Source organism: Lepidochelys kempii, chromosome 4 (assembly GCF_965140285.1).
Source record: "Lepidochelys kempii isolate rLepKem1 chromosome 4, rLepKem1.hap1, whole genome shotgun sequence".
Taxonomy (NCBI): Eukaryota; Metazoa; Chordata; order Testudines; family Cheloniidae; genus Lepidochelys; species Lepidochelys kempii.
This window is the reverse complement of record NC_136383.1, coordinates 38115894-38135699: the sequence shown is the minus strand read 5'-3', so window position 1 is coordinate 38135699 and position 19806 is coordinate 38115894. Positions and strand designations below refer to the sequence as shown.

The window sequence follows — 19806 nt, the reverse complement described above, 5'->3', positions numbered from 1 at the left end:
TTGTTTTAAGATAGCGACCTTCATGTCTGTGATTGCGTGACCAGAGAGATTGAAGTGTTCTCCGACTGGTTTATGAATGTTATAATTCTTGACATCTGATTTGTGTCCATTTATTCTTTTACGTAGAGACTGTCCAGTTTGACCAATGTACATGGCAGAGGGGCATTGCTGGCACATGATGGCATAGATCACATTGGTGGATGTGCAGGTGAACGAGCCTCTGATAGTGTGGCTGATGTTATTAGGCCCTGTGATGGTGTCCCCTGAATAGATATGTGGGCACAATTGGCAACGGGCTTTGTTGCAAGGATAAGTTCCTGGGTTAGTGGTTCTGTTGTGTGGTATGTGGTTGTTGGTGAGTATTTGCTTCAGGTTGCGGGGCTGTCTGTAGGCAAGGACTGGCCTGTCTCCCAAGACTTGTGAGAGTGTTGGGTCATCCTTTAGGATAGGTTGTAGATCCTTAATAATGCGTTGGAGGGGTTTTAGTTGGGGGCTGAAGGTGACGGCTAGTGGCGTTCTGTTATTTTCTTTGTTAGGCCTGTCCTGTAGTAGGTAACTTCTGGGAACTCTTCTGGCTCTATCAATCTGTTTCTTTACTTCTGCAGGTGGGTATTGTAGTTGTAAGAAAGCTTGACAGAGATCTTGTAGGTGTTTGTCTCTGTCTGAGGGGTTGGAGCAAATGCGGTTGTATCGCAGAGCTTGGCTGTAGACGATGGATCGTGTGGTGTGGTCAGGGTGAAAGCTGGAGGCATGCAGGTAGGAATAGCGGTCAGTAGGTTTACGGTATAGGGTGGTGTTTATGTGGCCATTGTTTATTAGCACTGTAGTGTCCAGGAAGTGGATCTCTTGTGTGGACTGGACCAGGCTGAGGTTGGTGGTGGGATGGAAATTGTTGAAATCATGGTGGAATTCCTCAAGGGCTTCTTTTCCATGGGTCCAGATGATGAAGATGTCATCAATATAGCGCAAGTAGAGTAGGGGCTTTAGGGGACGAGAGCTGAGGAAGCGTTGTTCTAAATCAGCCATAAAAATGTTGGCATACTGTGGGGCCATGCGGGTACCCATAGCAGTGCCGCTGATCTGAAGGTATACATTGTCCCCAAATGTGAAATAGTTATGGGTAAGGACAAAGTCACAAAGTTCAGCCACCAGGTTAGCCGTGACATTATCGGGGATAGTGTTCTTGACGGCTTGTAGTCCATCTTTGTGTGGAATGTTGGTGTAGAGGGCTTCTACATCCATAGTAGCCAGGATGGTGTTATCAGGAAGATCACCGATGGATTGAAGTTTCCTCAGGAAGTCAGTGGTGTCTCGAAGGTAGCTGGGAGTGCTGGTAGCGTAGGGCCTGAGGAGGGAGTCTACATAGCCAGACAATCCTGCTGTCAGGGTGCCAATGCCTGAGATGATGGGGCGCCCAGGATTTCCAGGTTTATGGATCTTGGGTAGTAGATAGAATATCCCAGGTCGGGGTTCCAGGGGTGTGTCTGTGCGGATTTGATCTTGTGCTTTTTCAGGAAGTTTCTTGAGCAAATGCTGTAGTTGCTTTTGGTAACTCTCAGTGGGATCATAGGGTAATGGCTTGTAGAAACTCGTGTTGGAGAGCTGCCGAGCAGCCTCTTGTTCATATTCCGACCTATTCATGATGACAACAGCACCTCCTTTGTCAGCCTTTTTGATTATGATGTCAGAGTTGTTTCTGAGGCTGTGGATGGCATTGCGTTCCGCATGGCTGAGGTTATGGGGCAAGTGATGCTGCTTTTCCACAATTTCAGCCCGTGCACGTCGGCGGAAGCACTCTATGTAGAAGTCCAGTCTGCTGTTTCGACCTTCAGGAGGAGTCCATCTAGAATCCCTCTTTCTGTAGTGTTGGCAGGGAGACCTCTGTGGATTAGTATGTTGTTCAGAGGTATTTTGGAAATATTCCTTGAGACGGAGACGTCGAAAATAGGATTCTAGGTCACCACAGAACTGTATCATGTTCGTGGGGGTGGAGGGGCAGAAGGAGAGGCCCCGAGATAGAACAGCTGCTTCTGCTGGGCTGAGAGTATAGTTGGATAGGTTAACAATATTGCTAGGTGGGGTGAGGGAACCATTGCTGTGGCCCCTTGTAGCATGTAGTAGTTTAGAAAGTTTAGTGTCTTTTTTCTTTTGTAGAGAAGCAAAGTGTGCGTTGTAAATGGCTTGTCTAGTTTTAGTAAAATCCAGCCACGAGGAAGTTTGTGTGGAAGGTTGGTTCTTTATGAGAGTATCCATTTTTGAGAGCTCATTCTTAATCTTTCCCTGTTTGCTGTAGAGGATCTTGATCAGGTGATTCCGCAGTTTCTTTGAGAGCGTGAGGCACAAGCTGTCAGCATAGTCTGTGTGGTATGTAGATTGTAATGGATTTTTGACCTTCAGTCCTTTTGGTACGATGTCCATCTGTTTGCATTTGGAAAGGAAGATGATGTCTGTCTGTATCTGTACAAGTTTCTTCATGCAGTTGATAGATTTCCACTCCATACGGCTAAATGCAGTGCCTTGCATAATGACAGGTTTCAGAGGAACAGCCGTGTTAGTCTGTATTCGCAAAAAGAAAAGGAGTACTTGTGGCACCTTAGAGACTAACCAATTTATTTGAGCATGAGCTTTCGTGAGCTACAGCTCACTTCATCAGATGTTTACCGTGGAAACTGCAGCAGACTTTATATACACACAGAAATCATGAAACAATACCTCCTCCCACCCCACTGTCCTGCTGGTAATAGCTTATCTAAAGTGATCAACAGGTGGGACATTTCCAGCACAAATCCAGGTTTTCTCACCCTCCACCCCCCCACACAAATTCACTCTCCTGCTGGTGCTAGCCCATCCAAAGTGACAACTCTTTACATAATCAAGTCGGGCTATTTCCTGCATAGATCAAGGTTTTCTCACATCCCCCCCACCCCCATACACACACAAACTCACTCTCCTGCTGGTAATAGCTCATCTAAACTGACCATTCTCCAGGTTTAAATCCAAGTTAAACCAGAACATCTGGGGGGGGGGGGGTAGGAAAAAACAAGAGGAAACAGGCTACCTTGCATAATGACTTAGCCACTCCCAGTCTCTATTTAAGCCTAAATTAATAGTATCCAATTTGCAAATGAATTCCAATTCAGCAGTTTCTCGCTGGAGTCTGGATTTGAAGTTTTTTTGTTTTAAGATAGCGACCTTCATGTCTGTGATTGCGTGACCAGAGAGATTGAAGTGTTCTCCGACTGGTTTATGAATGTTATAATTCTTGACATCTGATTTGTGTCCATTTATTCTTTTACGTAGAGACTGTCCAGTTTGACCAATGTACATGGCAGAGGGGCATTGCTGGCACATGATGGCATAGATCACATTGGTGGATGTGCAGGTGAACGAGCCTCTGATAGTGTGGCTGATGTTATTAGGCCCTGTGATGGTGTCCCCTGAATAGATATGTGGGCACAATTGGCAACGGGCTTTGTTGCAAGGATAAGTTCCTGGGTTAGTGGTTCTGTTGTGTGGTATGTGGTTGTTGGTGAGTATTTGCTTCAGGTTGCGGGGCTGTCTGTAGGCAAGGACTGGCCTGTCTCCCAAGACTTGTGAGAGTGTTGGGTCATCCTTTAGGATAGGTTGTAGATCCTTAATAATGCGTTGGAGGGGTTTTAGTTGGGGGCTGAAGGTGACGGCTAGTGGCGTTCTGTTATTTTCTTTGTTAGGCCTGTCCTGTAGTAGGTAACTTCTGGGAACTCTTCTGGCTCTATCAATCTGTTTCTTTACTTCTGCAGGTGGGTATTGTAGTTGTAAGAAAGCTTGACAGAGATCTTGTAGGTGTTTGTCTCTGTCTGAGGGGTTGGAGCAAATGCGGTTGTATCGCAGAGCTTGGCTGTAGACGATGGATCGTGTGGTGTGGTCAGGGTGAAAGCTGGAGGCATGCAGGTAGGAATAGCGGTCAGTAGGTTTACGGTATAGGGTGGTGTTTATGTGGCCATTGTTTATTAGCACTGTAGTGTCCAGGAAGTGGATCTCTTGTGTGGACTGGACCAGGCTGAGGTTGGTGGTGGGATGGAAATTGTTGAAATCATGGTGGAATTCCTCAAGGGCTTCTTTTCCATGGGTCCAGATGATGAAGATGTCATCAATATAGCGCAAGTAGAGTAGGGGCTTTAGGGGACGAGAGCTGAGGAAGCGTTGTTCTAAATCAGCCATAAAAATGTTGGCATACTGTGGGGCCATGGCTGAACTTTGTGACTTTGTCCTTACCCATAACTATTTCACATTTGGGGACAATGTATACCTTCAGATCAGCGGCACTGCTATGGGTACCCGCATGGCCCCACAGTATGCCAACATTTTTATGGCTGATTTAGAACAACGCTTCCTCAGCTCTCGTCCCCTAAAGCCCCTACTCTACTTGCGCTATATTGATGACATCTTCATCATCTGGACCCATGGAAAAGAAGCCCTTGAGGAATTCCACCATGATTTCAACAATTTCCATCCCACCACCAACCTCAGCCTGGTCCAGTCCACACAAGAGATCCACTTCCTGGACACTACAGTGCTAATAAACAATGGCCACATAAACACCACCCTATACCGTAAACCTACTGACCGCTATTCCTACCTGCATGCCTCCAGCTTTCACCCTGACCACACCACACGATCCATCGTCTACAGCCAAGCTCTGCGATACAACCGCATTTGCTCCAACCCCTCAGACAGAGACAAACACCTACAAGATCTCTGTCAAGCTTTCTTACAACTACAATACCCACCTGCAGAAGTAAAGAAACAGATTGATAGAGCCAGAAGAGTTCCCAGAAGTTACCTACTACAGGACAGGCCTAACAAAGAAAATAACAGAACGCCACTAGCCGTCACCTTCAGCCCCCAACTAAAACCCCTCCAACGCATTATTAAGGATCTACAACCTATCCTAAAGGATGACCCAACACTCTCACAAGTCTTGGGAGACAGGCCAGTCCTTGCCTACAGACAGCCCCGCAACCTGAAGCAAATACTCACCAACAACCACATACCACACAACAGAACCACTAACCCAGGAACTTATCCTTGCAACAAAGCCCGTTGCCAATTGTGCCCACATATCTATTCAGGGGACACCATCACAGGGCCTAATAACATCAGCCACACTATCAGAGGCTCGTTCACCTGCACATCCACCAATGTGATCTATGCCATCATGTGCCAGCAATGCCCCTCTGCCATGTACATTGGTCAAACTGGACAGTCTCTACGTAAAAGAATAAATGGACACAAATCAGATGTCAAGAATTATAACATTCATAAACCAGTCGGAGAACACTTCAATCTCTCTGGTCACGCAATCACAGACATGAAGGTCGCTATCTTAAAACAAAAAAACTTCAAATCCAGACTCCAGCGAGAAACTGCTGAATTGGAATTCATTTGCAAATTGGATACTATTAATTTAGGCTTAAATAGAGACTGGGAGTGGCTAAGTCATTATGCAAGGTAGCCTGTTTCCTCTTGTTTTTTCCTACCCCCCCCCCCCAGATGTTCTGGTTTAACTTGGATTTAAACCTGGAGAATGGTCAGTTTAGATGAGCTATTACCAGCAGGAGAGTGAGTTTGTGTGTGTATGGGGGTGGGGGGGATGTGAGAAAACCTTGATCTATGCAGGAAATAGCCCGACTTGATTATGTAAAGAGTTGTCACTTTGGATGGGCTAGCACCAGCAGGAGAGTGAATTTGTGTGGGGGGGTGGAGGGTGAGAAAACCTGGATTTGTGCTGGAAATGTCCCACCTGTTGATCACTTTAGATAAGCTATTACCAGCAGGACAGTGGGGTGGGAGGAGGTATTGTTTCATGATTTCTGTGTGTATATAAAGTCTGCTGCAGTTTCCACGGTAAACATCTGATGAAGTGAGCTGTAGCTCACGAAAGCTCATGCTCAAATAAATTGGTTAGTCTCTAAGGTGCCAAAAGTAGCCTAACACATTTCATGAGGACTCCACTTTAGAAATACCCATCATTGCAATGCTGAGCAAAATTTCCCCAAAGCAACAGGTCATCTTTGGATTTTGTCATAAAGAGACAAATTTCCACTTAAATAAAAGTATCAGCATACAGTTTAGTACAACAGCTTTCACCAAAGTCTCTTAACAACCTCTTTCTGTTCAAGTCTCAGAACTGGTATTCTTTGCCTTCCTTGTGTATTCAACACAGTTAATCATGCTCCCATTTGAAATTTTTTCCTGCCTGGGCTCTTATTCTATCTTCCTGCCTCTCTAATCATTCAGCATTTTGGTTTCAGGATCCTTCTCATCCCCATTCCAGCTTTCAGTGCAGGTTTAACAGGCTCAATTCTTGGCCCCCTCCTCTTTTCATACCACAACCTCTTTTGCAGATCTCATTCGAAGACATGCCTTTATAACTATAATCTTTACACTAAATGATTCACAAGCTTATCTAAAATATTGGTTGGGCATCCACAAGGGTATGTCACAGGCCATCAGATTACACTCAACACAACCAAAACGGAGCTCTTTATCTTCCCCCTACAAGCACTCCCCACTTACACCATCATCATCCCTCAAGTCTGTAATCTGGGAATCCATCTTTGACTCGGACCATTTTCTCAACATGTGGAAGGTATCTAAGTCTTGCCACTTCTTCCTGCACAACATATTTAAGATGCAGCCTTTCCTCTCTGTCCATACAGCTAGAACTCTGGTCCAGATTCTCATTTTACAGCTTCAGTACTATAACATCCCCCTTTTGATCCTCACAAATGCCACCTTGCTCCCCATCCATTCAAACAGCTGCAAAAAATTGCACCCCCCCCACACACTTCATGCATTTCCACTGAATCCCCATCTCTACTACATCAAGTACAAACTACTTGTCTTCACTGTAAAACCATACATCGCTTTTCCCTGCTGTACATATTATTTATATTGTACAGAGCCACCAAAACAGCCCTCTGTTCCACAATACCAGCCTTTGTTCTCCTTTAGTGAAGTTTTCCAACAAGCACCTTCTGCATTCTCCCATGCCACCCCATATACACAGGCAGTTCCCTGTAGTAATCCTCAAAGCCACTGCCGTAGCCTCCTTAAAACTCACTTATGCTCACAAACATTTGGCATGACTAACCAGTTTGCTGCTTATTACACTAATCAGGATAGCGTCACTGTTATTTTGTGGTACCCCTGGCTGTTTGTGATATCCACCTGTTGTCTGTCATCATATTCTTTGGAGCAGGGAATCCTCTTTTTATTACATGTTTGTACAATGCCTTGCTCAATGAAATCCCGATCTAGGACCCTCTAGGCACTACTACAAGTAATAAAATAACCCTGAAATGAGTACATCAAGAGTTTCTTAGACTGAGATGGCATCACTGGAACAATGCTGCACTATCAACACAATCTAATTTAAAGTGACATTATTGATCTCATATCTATAAATGAAGTTTGCTCTAATATATTTGGATGGAAATCACTGACCTCTACTGTACATGCACAGATGCATGATCCATTTCCTCTCTGAAGAGATATTTTTAAAACATTACTTTTATGTAAAAGTTGCTAAATATTTAATCAAATGAAGCTGTTTAATCATGTTTAGTAGGAGGACTCTTGAGAAATGTGTTATCTGCTCATGGTGCCATACAACCTTTAGAAGGCAGGTGCTACTTAGCTATACCTTAACAATTTCTGTTAAAGCATCATTAGTTAATACATTTACTATACATAAAAAAATAGAGGGCACATTGACAAATATCTGTAAGAACAGGCTTCAGTGTCTAAGGCTAAAAGTTCCACTCCCCATACTATTATGTACTAGTTGTTCAGCTACTATTCTCCAAGCCACAGAGATTTGTATATTTCACTGTGATATGTACTTTGTAATGTATTTTGAGATTCTAAGGGGAAAAAGAGATTTTTGCAAGATTAGTTGAACTACGTTTTCCTCAATCAGACATTAGTACAAACAATTTATCATTTCCATAAGTAACATTGCAAAAGATTCTTCTGCAGCAGGTATCATCAGTTGTTGTGAAGCTTGAGATGCTTTATATGAATACTAATGCAGTCTTTGTATTTATTAATACTGACTTTATATATATACACACACATACACTGTGTGTGTTTCTATACGTACACACCCACCCACCCCCCTTCTGAGGAGGCTTTCTACAGAATTCTGTTAAAAATGTTGATATATTTCATACATGTTGAAAAACTGTGTATGACTCTGATTCAGTGAAGTATATCCTTAGAAGGGTTTTTATTATCTACAATACACATTTATAAACAAAAATAGTTGATACAAATGTTGTGACTTTAATAATAATATTGTTTACTTTTGTTATAAAAACCTTTATTGGTAACAAACAGCACCACTTTGGTTAATCAAGCTGCAAAACTCTACTTTTCAAAATATAGTATGAACTCTCACCCTCTTAATACCTCAAATTATGCCTTCATTCCATAAGAATAGGATAGTAAAACAGAAATGAGTCAACCATGTTTAGATTCACAAATGTACAGTAATTTCAATACATAATCCAAAGTAGCCTCTGGGGACCTAATCATGGAAAAGATTTATGCTTAATTTTTGGCACTCTGAATGGTCCCATTGACTTCAAAGTTAAGTAAATGCGTAAGTCTTTATAGGATTAGGATGCAAGTAAATATATTTAGCAGATGCTGCATGTTTTCTTTTATGAAGCACACCAGGAAAAAGATGGTTTACAGAGAGAATGGACAATACAACTACATTTCTCCATGTTTGTTCTTAAAGGTCTGAAAAGCTTGTCAGACAATGAAAGTGCACAGAAAACCAAATATGTCCAATTAAGGAATAAATTTACATAACTTCTACATTTCAGGCCCTGAGTGTGCAGTTCACACATAGATATTTTATATGAAGAATGTTTCAGAAGCTATCTATCTAGGAGCTGTATATTATGCTACAAGTGATCAAATTTCAAGCAATGGAAATCCACTCCATTATACCTGTACTTGCATTTCCTGTTTTCAAAGAATGTTTACAACAGGTCCATAAGATACTACTTAATGTTTAACCCAGCTGTCACATGCCTCGATAAAACCTTTGCATTATACATAAATATGAGCTTGCATTGATTTAATACTACAGTCGATTAGGAAGGGACTAAATCAATAAGTTTGTTTATAGGAGTTGTAGTAACATGTAAAGTATTAATATCTTTTTTGAAATACGTTTTAATGTAAACACACCACTGTTCTCAATTTAGAGGGCAGAGTAGCATTTAATCCCTCGTTGCACCACCAATGTAACCACACTATCCCCCCCCCCCCTTCCGCCATATATGCCGTTTAACAAAACGGCCACTTGAAAACCAAATAATAAGCAGAAGCATCGCCCGGAGGAGAGAGGCAAATAGTTACCCCGAGACGTTCGCATCTCTTTAGAGCCAGGGTGGCACTACCGACTTTAGTAAAAGGCATTTTAACAACTGATCACGCCGCGCTGGGAGAAGGGGACGGGTGGGAGGAAGCCTGAAGCCAAAGGGGGTTAGGAAACAGGTGGGGAGGTGCGCTCAGGCTCCGCGAGGCTGGTGAGCACCAAGACAGCCAGGGCCATGTCACTGTAAAGTCCCCCCACCCCGACACAGCCCCCACCGCAGGGCAGAGCGGGGGCAGGCGGCTGCGCTCGGCAGGTCCCCTCTCCCCGCGGGCGGGCGCGCAAAGCCACAGGGCGAGTCCCCGGGGCAGGCGGACCGACCCCCCGCGCCAGGGCTGATCCCTGCCGCCGCCGCCGCCCCGTCCTTCCGCCGCGCTGCCCCACCCCGCAGCTCCGGGAGCCGCAGCCTGGCCCCGGGACCCCCCGCCTGGAGCGGCGGAGTTGCCGCTCGCCCACGCTCCGGCTGCAGACCCGCGGCTCCAGCGGTCTCACCTCCAGCCCCGGACGGCCCCGCACGCAGCACCCGTTTCTCCCGGCCCGGCCCGGCCGCGACTCCGCTCCGGCTCCGCCCTTGGCAGGTAACTTTCTTCCAATGCTCCCCGGCTGGCGCGTGACTTCTTAGGTGGTTTGGCGGCGCGCGCCCGAGAGCCGGCGGCGCGAGGGGAGCGCGTCTCAACAGCCCGGATCGTCAACAACCACAGCGACCTCCGGCGCGCCCCGCAGGTGAGGAAGACGCGGTCTTCGCGACCGGGGCGAGGAGGGGAGTGCAAAGCACCCTGACGCCGATTGGAAGAGCAGGGGAGTGACGTATAACGCGCCAAACCAATTAAAAAGTCGTGTCCCGCCTCAACCGGAGAGCGCCTGACGGGAGGGTCGATCGGCGGGGGAGCAGCGCATGCGTGGTTAGTACTTGTGACTAAAAATGTACTAAATACTGTAGTGTTAAAATGGCAAGATTTGGCCACATTCCCTCTCCTGCCCCCTGTATGTTTAGGCAGGTGGGTCCAGAGGGTGGACTCTGCCCCCACCATCCGGGCAAAGGACTCTGTTTGGCTTGGAGAGGGCTTTGTTACTTATTAATACCACAGTAAAAGAGTCACTCACGATGGAGTGGCAGCGAAGGCACACGTCCCTGCGGCTCCCCCCGCTGTCTGTCTAGACCAGAGCTGGTGATCCAGCCTTCAATCATTGATTGTCAATTAATTTGAGTTAACTAACACACTTGTAAATTCAAGCCTGGGCAAACCCTGTCTGTGTTCAGACGGGATCACAACTCTACGTATAGCCACAAAGGCCTTCGTTGAGAAAGTTTTAGTGGGTTTTACAGGTAATAACTGAGCCCTGGTCTACACTAGGACTTTAGGTCGAATTTAGTAGTGTTAAATCAATGTAAACCTGCACCCGTCCACACGATGAAGCCCTTTATTTTGACTTAAAGGGCTCTTAAAATCGATTTCCTTACTCCACCCCTGACAAGTGGATTAGCGCTTAAATCGGCCTTGCCGGGTCGAATTTGGGGTACTATGGACACAATTCGATGGTATTGGCCTCTGGGAGCTATCCCAGAGTGCTCCATTGTGACCGCTCTGGACAGCACTCTCAACTCAGATGCACTGGCCAGGTAGACAGGAAAAGAACCGCGAACTTTTTAATCTCATTTCCTGTTTGGCAAGCTGCAGGTGACCATGCAGAGCCCATCAGCACAGGTGATCATGATGGAGTCCCAGAATCGCAAAAGAGCTCCAGCATGGACCGAACGGGAGGTATGGGATCTGATCGCTGTATGGGGAGAGGAATCCGTGCTATCAGAACTCCGTTCCAGTTTTCGAAATGCCAAAACCTTTGTCAAAATCTCCCAGGGCATGAAGGACAGAGGCCATAACAGGGACCCAAAGCAGTGCCGCGTGAAACTTAAGGAGCTGAGGCAAGCCTACCAGAAAACCAGAGAGGCGAACAGCCGCTCCGGGTCAGAGCCCCAAACATGCTGCTTCTATGATGAGCTGCATGCCATTTTAGGGGGTTCAGCCACCACTACCCCAACCGTGTTGTTTGACTCCTTCAGTGGAGATGGAGGGAACACGGAAGCAGGTTTTGGGGACGAAGAAGAAGATGATGATGATGAGGAGGAGGTTGTAGATCGCTTGCTTGCTATGAGCTGAGAAACTGGTTTTCCCGACAGCCAGGAACTGTTTCTCACCCTGGACCTGGAGCAAGTACCCCCCGAACCCATCCAAGGCTGCTTCCTGGACCCGGCAGGCGGAGAAGGGACCTCTGGTGAGTGTACCTTTTTAAATACTATACATGGTTTAAAAGCAAGCATGTGAAAGGATTACTTTGCCCTGGCATTCGCGGCTCTCCTGGATGTACTCCCAAAGCCTTTGCAAAAGGTTTCTGGGGAGGGGAGCCTTATTGCGTCCTCCATGGTAGGACATTTACCACTCCATGCCAGTAACACTTACTCGGGAATCATTGTACAACAAAGCATTGCAGTGTATGTTTGCTGGCGTTCAAACAACATCCGTTCTTTATCTCTGTGTTATTCTCAGGAGAGTGAGATGTCATTCATGGTCACCTGGTTGAAATAGGGTGCTTTTCTTCAGGGGACACTCAGAGGAGCCCGTTCCTGCTAGGCTGTTTACCTGTGGCTGAACAGAAATGTTCCCTGCTGTTAGCCACGGGGAGGGGAGAGGATTGAGGGGGTAGCCACGCGGTAGGGGGAGGCAAAATGCGACCTTGTAACGAAAGCACATGTACTATGTATGTAATGTTAACAGCAAGGTTTACCCTGAAAGAGTGTAGCCACTGTTTTATAAAATGTGTCTTTTTAAATACCGCTGTTCCTTTTTTTTTTCCCCACCAGCTGCATGTGTTTCAATGATCACAGGATCTTCTCCTTCCCAGACGCTAGTGAAGATTAGAAAGAAAAAAAAATGCACTCGTGATGAAATGTTCTCTGAGCCCATGCTGTCCTCCCACACTGACAGAGCACAGACGAATGTGTGGAGGCAAATAATGTCAGAGTGCAGGAAAGCACAAAATGACCGGGAGGAGAGGTGGCGGGCTGAAGAGAGTAAGTGGCGGGCTGAAGACAGGGCTGAAGCTCAAATGTGGCGGCAGTGTGATGAGAGGAGGCAGGATTCAATGCTGAGGCTGCTGGAGGACCAAACCAGTATGCTCCAGTGTATGGTTGAGCTGCAGCAAAGGCAGCTGGAGCACAGACTGCCACTGCAGCACCTGTGTAACCAACCGCTCTCCTCCTCAAGTTCCATAGCCTCCACACCCAGACGCCCAAGAATGTGGCATGGGAGCCACCGGCCAACCAGCCATTCCGCCACAGAGGATTGCCCAAAAAAAAGAAGGCTGTCATTCAATAAATTTTAAAGTTGTAAACTTTTAAAGTGCTGTGCTTAAAGTGCTGTGTGGCATTTTCCTTCCCTCCTCCACCACCGCTCCTGGGCTACCTTGGTAATCATCCCCCTATTTGTGTGATGAATGAATAAAGAATGCATGAATGTGAAGCAACAATGACTTTATTGCCTCTGCAAGCAATGATTAAAGGGAGGAGGAGAGGGTGGTTAGCTTGCAGGGAAGTAGAGTGAACCAAGGGGCGGGGGGTTTCATCAAGGAGAAACAAACAGAACTTTCACACCGTAGCCTGGCCAGTCATGAAACTGGTTTTCAAAGCTTCTCTGATGCATACCGCGCCCTCCTGTGCTCTTTTAACTGCCCTGGTGTCTGGCTGCGCGTAACCAGCAGCCAGGCGATTTGCCTCAACCTCCCACCCTGCCATAAACGTCTCCCCCTTACTCTCACAGATATTGTGGAGCACACAGCAAGCAGTAATAACAGTGGGAATATTGGTTTCACTGAGGTCTAAGCGAGTCAGTAAACTGCGCCAGCGCGCCTTTAAATGTCCAAATGCACATTCTACCACCATTCTGCACTTGCTCAGCCTGTAGTTGAACAGCTCTCTGACTACTGTCCAGGCTGCCTGTGTACGGCTTCATGAGCCATGGCATTAAGGGGTAGGCTGGGTCCCCAAGAATACATATAGGCATTTCAACATCCCCAACAGTTATTTTCTGGTCTGGGAATAAAGTTCCTTCCTGCAGCTTTTGAAACAGACCAGAGTTCCTGAAGATGCGAGCGTCATGTACCTTTCCCGGCCATCCCACGTTGATGTTGGTGAAACGTCCCTTGTGATCCACCAGAGCTTGCAGAACTATTGAAAAGTACCCCTTGCAGTTTATGTACTCAGCGGCTTGGTGCTCCGGTGCCAAGATAGGGTTATGGGTTCCGTCTATAGCCCCACCACAGTTAGGGAATCCCATTGCAGCAAAGCCATCCACTATGACCTGCACATTTCCCAGGGTCACTACCCTTGATAGCAGATCTTTGATTGCGTGGGCTACTTGCATAACAGCAGCTCCAACAGTAGATTTGCCCACTCCAAATTGATTCCCAACTGACCAGTAGCTGTCTGGCGTTGCAAGCTTCCACAGGGCTATCGTCACTCGCTTCTTAACTGTGAGGGCTGCTCTCATCTTGGTATTCATGCGCTTCAGGGCAGGGGAAAGCAAGTCACAAAGTTCCATGAAAGTACCCGTGCGCATGCGAAAGTTTCGCAGCCAGTGGGAATCGTCCCAGACCTGCAACACTATGCGGTCCCACCAGTCTGTGCTTGTTTCCCGAGCCCAGAATCGGCATTCCACAGCATGAACCTGCCCTATTAGCACCATGATGCATGCATTGGCAGGGCCCATGCTTTCAGAGAAATCTGTGTCCATGTCCTGATCACTCACGTGACCGCGCTGACGTCGCCTCCTCGCCCGGTATCGCTTTGCCAGGTTCTGGTGCTGCATATACTGCTGGATAATGCGTGTGGTGTTTAATGTGCTCCTAATTGCCAAAGTGAGCTGAGCGGCCTCCATACTTGCCTTGGTATGGCATCCGCACAGAAAAAAGGCGCGGAACGATTGTCTGCCGTTGCTCTGACGGAGGGAGGGGCAACTCACGACATGGCTTACAGGGTTGGCTTCAGGGAGCTAAAATCAACAAAGGGGGTGGCTTTACATGAAGGAGTATTTCAGGCAGGACTTCACAGAGGGTTCCAGTAAGAACCCAGTGCACCTAAGTTATTGTTCTTATTGGAACAATGAGGTTAGCCTGGCCTCTGATTGATACATGGCTAGATTTACCTTGCTGCACCTTCTCTGTGAGTGACTGCAGTGTGACCTAGAGGAATGAGTCCCCTAGACGGGGGAGGGGGAAGCAAATGAGTACAAAACAAATCTGGTCTATTTCTTGTTTTGATCCACTCCATCTATCTTTTACATCTTTGGCTGGCAGCAGACGGTGCAGAAGGACTGCATGCCATCCACATCTCATGGCTGCCCGGCAGAAGATGATGCAATAGGACTGCTAGCAGTCCGTATTGCCTGCCTGCTCACCATAAGACGGTTCAATAGGACTGACTGCAGGACTAAAAAGAATGACCTGGTCGAGTCACTCCAAATTTAGTCCCTGCACCCATATCTGCCCAGGCGCTCCCAGCCGACGTGGCCAGGAGCACCTCGGACATGACGAGGACGGCTACCAGTCGTACTGTACTGTCTGCTGCCACAAGGCAATGGGTTGCTGCTACTGTGTAGCAATGCAGTACCGCGTCTGCCAGCACCCAGGAGACATAGGGTGACGGTTACCTGAGCGGGCTCCATGCTTGCTGTGGTATGGCGTCTGCACAGGTAACTCAGGAAAAAAGGCGCGAAACGATTGTCTGCCCTTGCTTTCACGGAGGGAGGGAGGGAACGGGGGCCTGACGATACGTACCCAGAACCACCCGCGACAATGTTTTAGCCCCATCAGGCATTGGGATCTCAACCCAGAATTCCAATGGGCAGCGGAGACTGCGGGAACTGTGGGATAGCCACCCACAGTGCAACACTCCAGAAGTCGACGCTAGCCTCGGTACTGTGGAAGCACTCCGCCGAGTTAATGCACTTAATGCACTTAGAGCAATTTCTGTGGACACACACACACATTCGAATATATAAAACCAATTTCTAAAAAACCGACTTCTATAAATTCGACCTGATTTCGTAGTGTAGACATACCCTCAGATGATTGGAAGCACTTTACACCTCTCAGCTATTGTTTCAAGGTATCTGCATACTTGATCTTCTCTTTAAAAGAAAAGGAGTACTTGTGGCACCTTAGAGACTAACCAATTTATTTGAGCATAAGCTTTCGTGAGCTACAGCTCACTTCATCGGATGCTGTAGCTCATGAAAGCTTATGCTCAAATAAATTGGTTAGTCTCTAAGGTGCCACAAGTACTCCTTTTCTTTTTGCGAATACAGACTAATATGGCTGCCACTCTGAAACCTCTTTGAAAGCATGTATTCTTCTCAATTAGGGGTTGATACAAAATCCCATTGAAATGAAGGGGGATCTTTCCATTGGCTGCAATGGAATTTAGTTCAAACGTTTAGTCACTAACTATCCTATACATGTGGGTTACCCAGAAATAATCACAATATCCCACGTGCAGTCAAATGAACAGCTTTTACTCTGATCCATAATGGATTGTTCAAAATACATGGGACAAAATAGCACTGGACTTGATTGCCTCCATATTGCAGAGTTAGCTCCTTTCTAATTTGCTGTCCAATAGGATTCCTAGCTCTCTCTTAGCATTACTGCTTTCCCATTTTGTTCCCTTCCATTGGATATCTATGGTTTGGATTATTTCCCCACAGATAATTTTGTTATCTGTTCATATTTCTAGTTGCTATATTTTTTCTGTCATTGCTAGTATTTGGAACATCTCGTAGTTTAAATATCATATGCATATTTAATTAGCATACCTTTTACTCCATCTGCTAGATCATTAATGAATATTTTAAATATTACCACACCCAACATCAATCCCTTAGAGTACACTATTAGACACTAAGTTGGTACATTATTCATTTTTCCATTATAAACTTTCATTCTGTATAACATTGTTCTCTTCCACACTAATCTGAATTAATTTTATGAGCAGTGTTAATGAGGTACTGTCTCAAATACTTCACTATAATCCATAAATATTGCATCTACTATGTCTTATTTATCCATTTTGTTTATTTTATATAAAATAAAATCATTAAGCTTGTTTGCAAAATTCATTATTGGTTCCCTTTCCTTGGCAGTGATTATTTGATCTTAATATTTGTTCTGTTATTTTACTAGCGACAGAAGTAGAGTTGCTGGAAGTTTTCCAAATTTTAAGGTTTTTTACAATTTTTTAAATCCATTTTTGAACCAAATAATTTTTTGATGAAAACTTTCACCAACATTTTTCAGGTTTTTTGACTTCATCATAATTTCAAAATTTGGACGTGTTTAAAAACAGTAAAAAAAAAATCCACAACATTTTTACTAGATAGATAGAATTAGATACTGTAATTAGAGCACCTTCAGATAGAAATTAGAATTACACCCAGTAACTACCAGCTTCATTATTCTTTCTTTTTATGATTAGTGCTACATTTGCTTTTCTTTAGTCTTCCAGTGTTTTCCCAGCTTTCTATGACTTTTTTCAAAATAATTGGAAAATTCAACAGCTAATTCCCTTAATATCTTAATATGCATATCATATTGGCAAGATTACTTATATCTGTGTATTCCTTTACCAGCTGTTTCCTGATAGCTGCTTTTACTTCCTATTTATCCAAGCTTATTTTCTTTATTTTTCTTGTTGAAGACAGATTTTAAAACAGAGTTCAACATCTCACCTTTTTTAAAACTCATTGTTAATTATATCTCTGTCATTACTTATTAATGTATCTAATATTGCTTTAGCACTTCTTTTTTCCTTTGATATATTTGTAAAAACCCTTCTTATTCCAGCTACCCCTTTGGCTAGCATCAATTTAGTGCTCAATTCTGCATTACTTCACTAGGATGCTACAAAGATTTGTGGATCCTAAAGCAGGATTAGGGAGGTTATTCTGAGTTTTTGCTTATCTTTTCCCTTTTCTCTGTGTATTCTTATTCTGTTGCTTCTTACTTTTTCCAGTACAAATTTGTTTTTAACTTCTGATCTTTGAGCTGTCCCTCATGAAGCCATATTGGCTTATACCCATTTCTTCTAGTCTTTCTTCACAGAGGAAATCTAGTCTGTTGCGTATTAATTATGGTATATTTTAAGATTCCCTGCCATTTTTCAGTCTGGAGAATTTTAATACAACTGTCACACTATTCAGACTGAGAATGACACAAGTGGCATAGGAATCCTGAAAGGAACTTAAAAGAGAGGTTTTTTTAAAACTAGAATAAGTGGTACAAACTCATAACAGTACTATCGGGATTAAAAGATTTTCTGCTGTAGTCATTGTCAAGACATGACCTTTAGCATACATAATCAAGGGCTGTGGAAGAATGTGATCATGTTATTAGAATTGATGTTCATTTCTGTAGAATATAGGGATATTCACATCCTAGCAGAATGTTTAAAACAGTCGTAAAGTGATTGTTTTGTTCAAAGGGAAAGTTAAAATAGGAGGTATAGTTCCAAACTGGATGACTATGGGGAGCAATTAATTATGGCCCCAGTCTGGCAGGATATCCACACCATGTTTTCTTGGGAATTACGAGAGTAGATGGGATCTTAGAAATTAACAGCGGGGGGCGGGGATGGGGGGGGGGGAAGAAGTAAGACACAGGGCCCAATACAAGTGTGGGGAGACCCTTAACATGTCGGAGGGTCTTTTCCCATATATTGGATGTATTGGATGTTTAGAGAAGACCTATTTAATCAAGGGCCATTCAAGTTTGGAAAAGATGTGCACCAAAAAGGGACCCCTGCCCTGGAAAGTTAGGGAGATACCAGGAGTCATTGTTATGTCTATGTCTATTTCAACAGTGCCGATATCTTTTATTGCAAAAAAGTTTTTTGTTCAACTATTCAAATGGGTGTTTCTGTGCCTTTATATTCACTCCAACTTTATGCAACTTACACAGTGGACACACAAAACATTTTCCCATGATGAAGACATATTGGCCAGGTTTTAACAGGAACTGGGCTAGATCTTCTAAAATTCAATAAGCCAAGCATGCCTTTCAATTGCTTGTTTTTATTTAACCTCCAACAGGCAATTTTTTAAACATCCTTTTTTCTTATGAAAATAGGTACAAATAAACAATAAAGGATTTAAGGGGGCTGTGCAGTGCGGGAGAAATACCTACATGGCACAGAGACCAGGTCCCAGTGATCTTACCACATCTACTGTGTATATTCCAAATTGCATAGTGGAGATTACAGTGGCTGTGGAGTAGCTGGGGAGATTCTTCTCCCTTTCCCATTGCAGATTTCCCCAGTACAGTTAATGTACCATCACACTCAAAATTGCTGGTAAACCACTATGAAAGATAGTTTCAAATGCGTAGACACAATGTGTTAGCCATAAACAATGTTTGAAGTATGTCAGGGTCTTCCGAAGCGGGGCCACTGTAAGCCATGAAGGATCACAGGCGTTATCTCATTAGGGGAGCTTTCACAGAGCATAAACACTCACCCCTTTTTTCTTCTTCCTCACTTCACTCTAGACATGACAGCAAACACAAGGTAAACTTTGCTTTTCCTTTATTTGTTTCATCTACACTAAACATTGTTAATGTTTCTCCAGTTTATTTATCAACAGTGCTATAACTTCTCTGAAAATGCTAAGTGTAGTGCCAGGAGCAGTTTCCCTGAAGTCATCTAAAGCTTATTTATTTCCTATTTTCAAAGATGGATCCCTAAAGTTGGAGTCCTAAATCCATATTTGGGCCCCTAAATAAATGACTTGATTTTCATAAGTTCTGAGCAACCAGCTGTACCCATTGACTGCTGAGTGCTCATCAGCCCCTTGTTTAGAAACTGAAATATAGAGTTGACAATCAAACCCTAGGGACCCATTCTTGAAAATCTTGGCCATAGGGTTTTCTGCAGGAAAATTTCACTGTTCTGTTTTGTTTCAATAACCTGTGGTGAAATGCATGCACCCACTCATGGACACCAAATATACACTCACAGACCTAATCTCAAACTGATGTCAGATCTAGGAAGGGTTGATAGATACTGTATACTGTGCTGTAAGAAGAGGATATGAGTGCTGTTGCCTTGTAGTACACAAAGGTTGCCAAACTTACAGCAAGTTCTGGATGATTTGTGTTCCCTCCTATCAGAGAAACACACTGGTATCTGGCCTAGGGCAATTTCCTCCTGCTTATGTTTTCATTCTCAAACCAAAACTATGTTCCTTTTTCTATCCTGCTGCTTTCCACCTTCCTTCCCATGCTGTTTCTGCCCTCACCATTGTTATTGTTCACAAAAGACTATCTGGCAG

At 44.6% G+C, this 19806-nt stretch overlaps 1 protein-coding gene and 1 long non-coding RNA gene across 5 annotated transcripts in view; one reads left to right on the top strand and one right to left on the bottom strand.

Annotated features, from left to right (window-relative positions):
- USP53 (ubiquitin specific peptidase 53) overlaps nucleotides 1-10208 on the bottom strand; it is a 70228-nt gene extending 60020 nt beyond the window's left edge. For all 3 annotated transcript variants that reach the window (XM_073340994.2, XM_073340996.2, XM_073340995.2), the window contains exon 1: nucleotides 9926-10208. The gene's annotated coding sequence lies outside the window, so the exon portion shown is untranslated. The remainder of the gene's footprint in view (nucleotides 1-9925) is intronic.
- On the top strand, nucleotides 9895-12907 carry LOC140910337 (uncharacterized). Of its 2 annotated transcripts, none has more exons than XR_012158542.2 (3): nucleotides 9895-10335; nucleotides 11113-11707; nucleotides 12294-12907. It is a non-coding gene; the product is annotated as an uncharacterized LOC140910337 (long non-coding RNA). The 2 variants fall into 2 exon arrangements; XR_012158541.2 differs by having other exon boundaries at nucleotides 11107-11707.
- Nucleotides 12908-19806: the final 6899 nt, after the last annotated feature.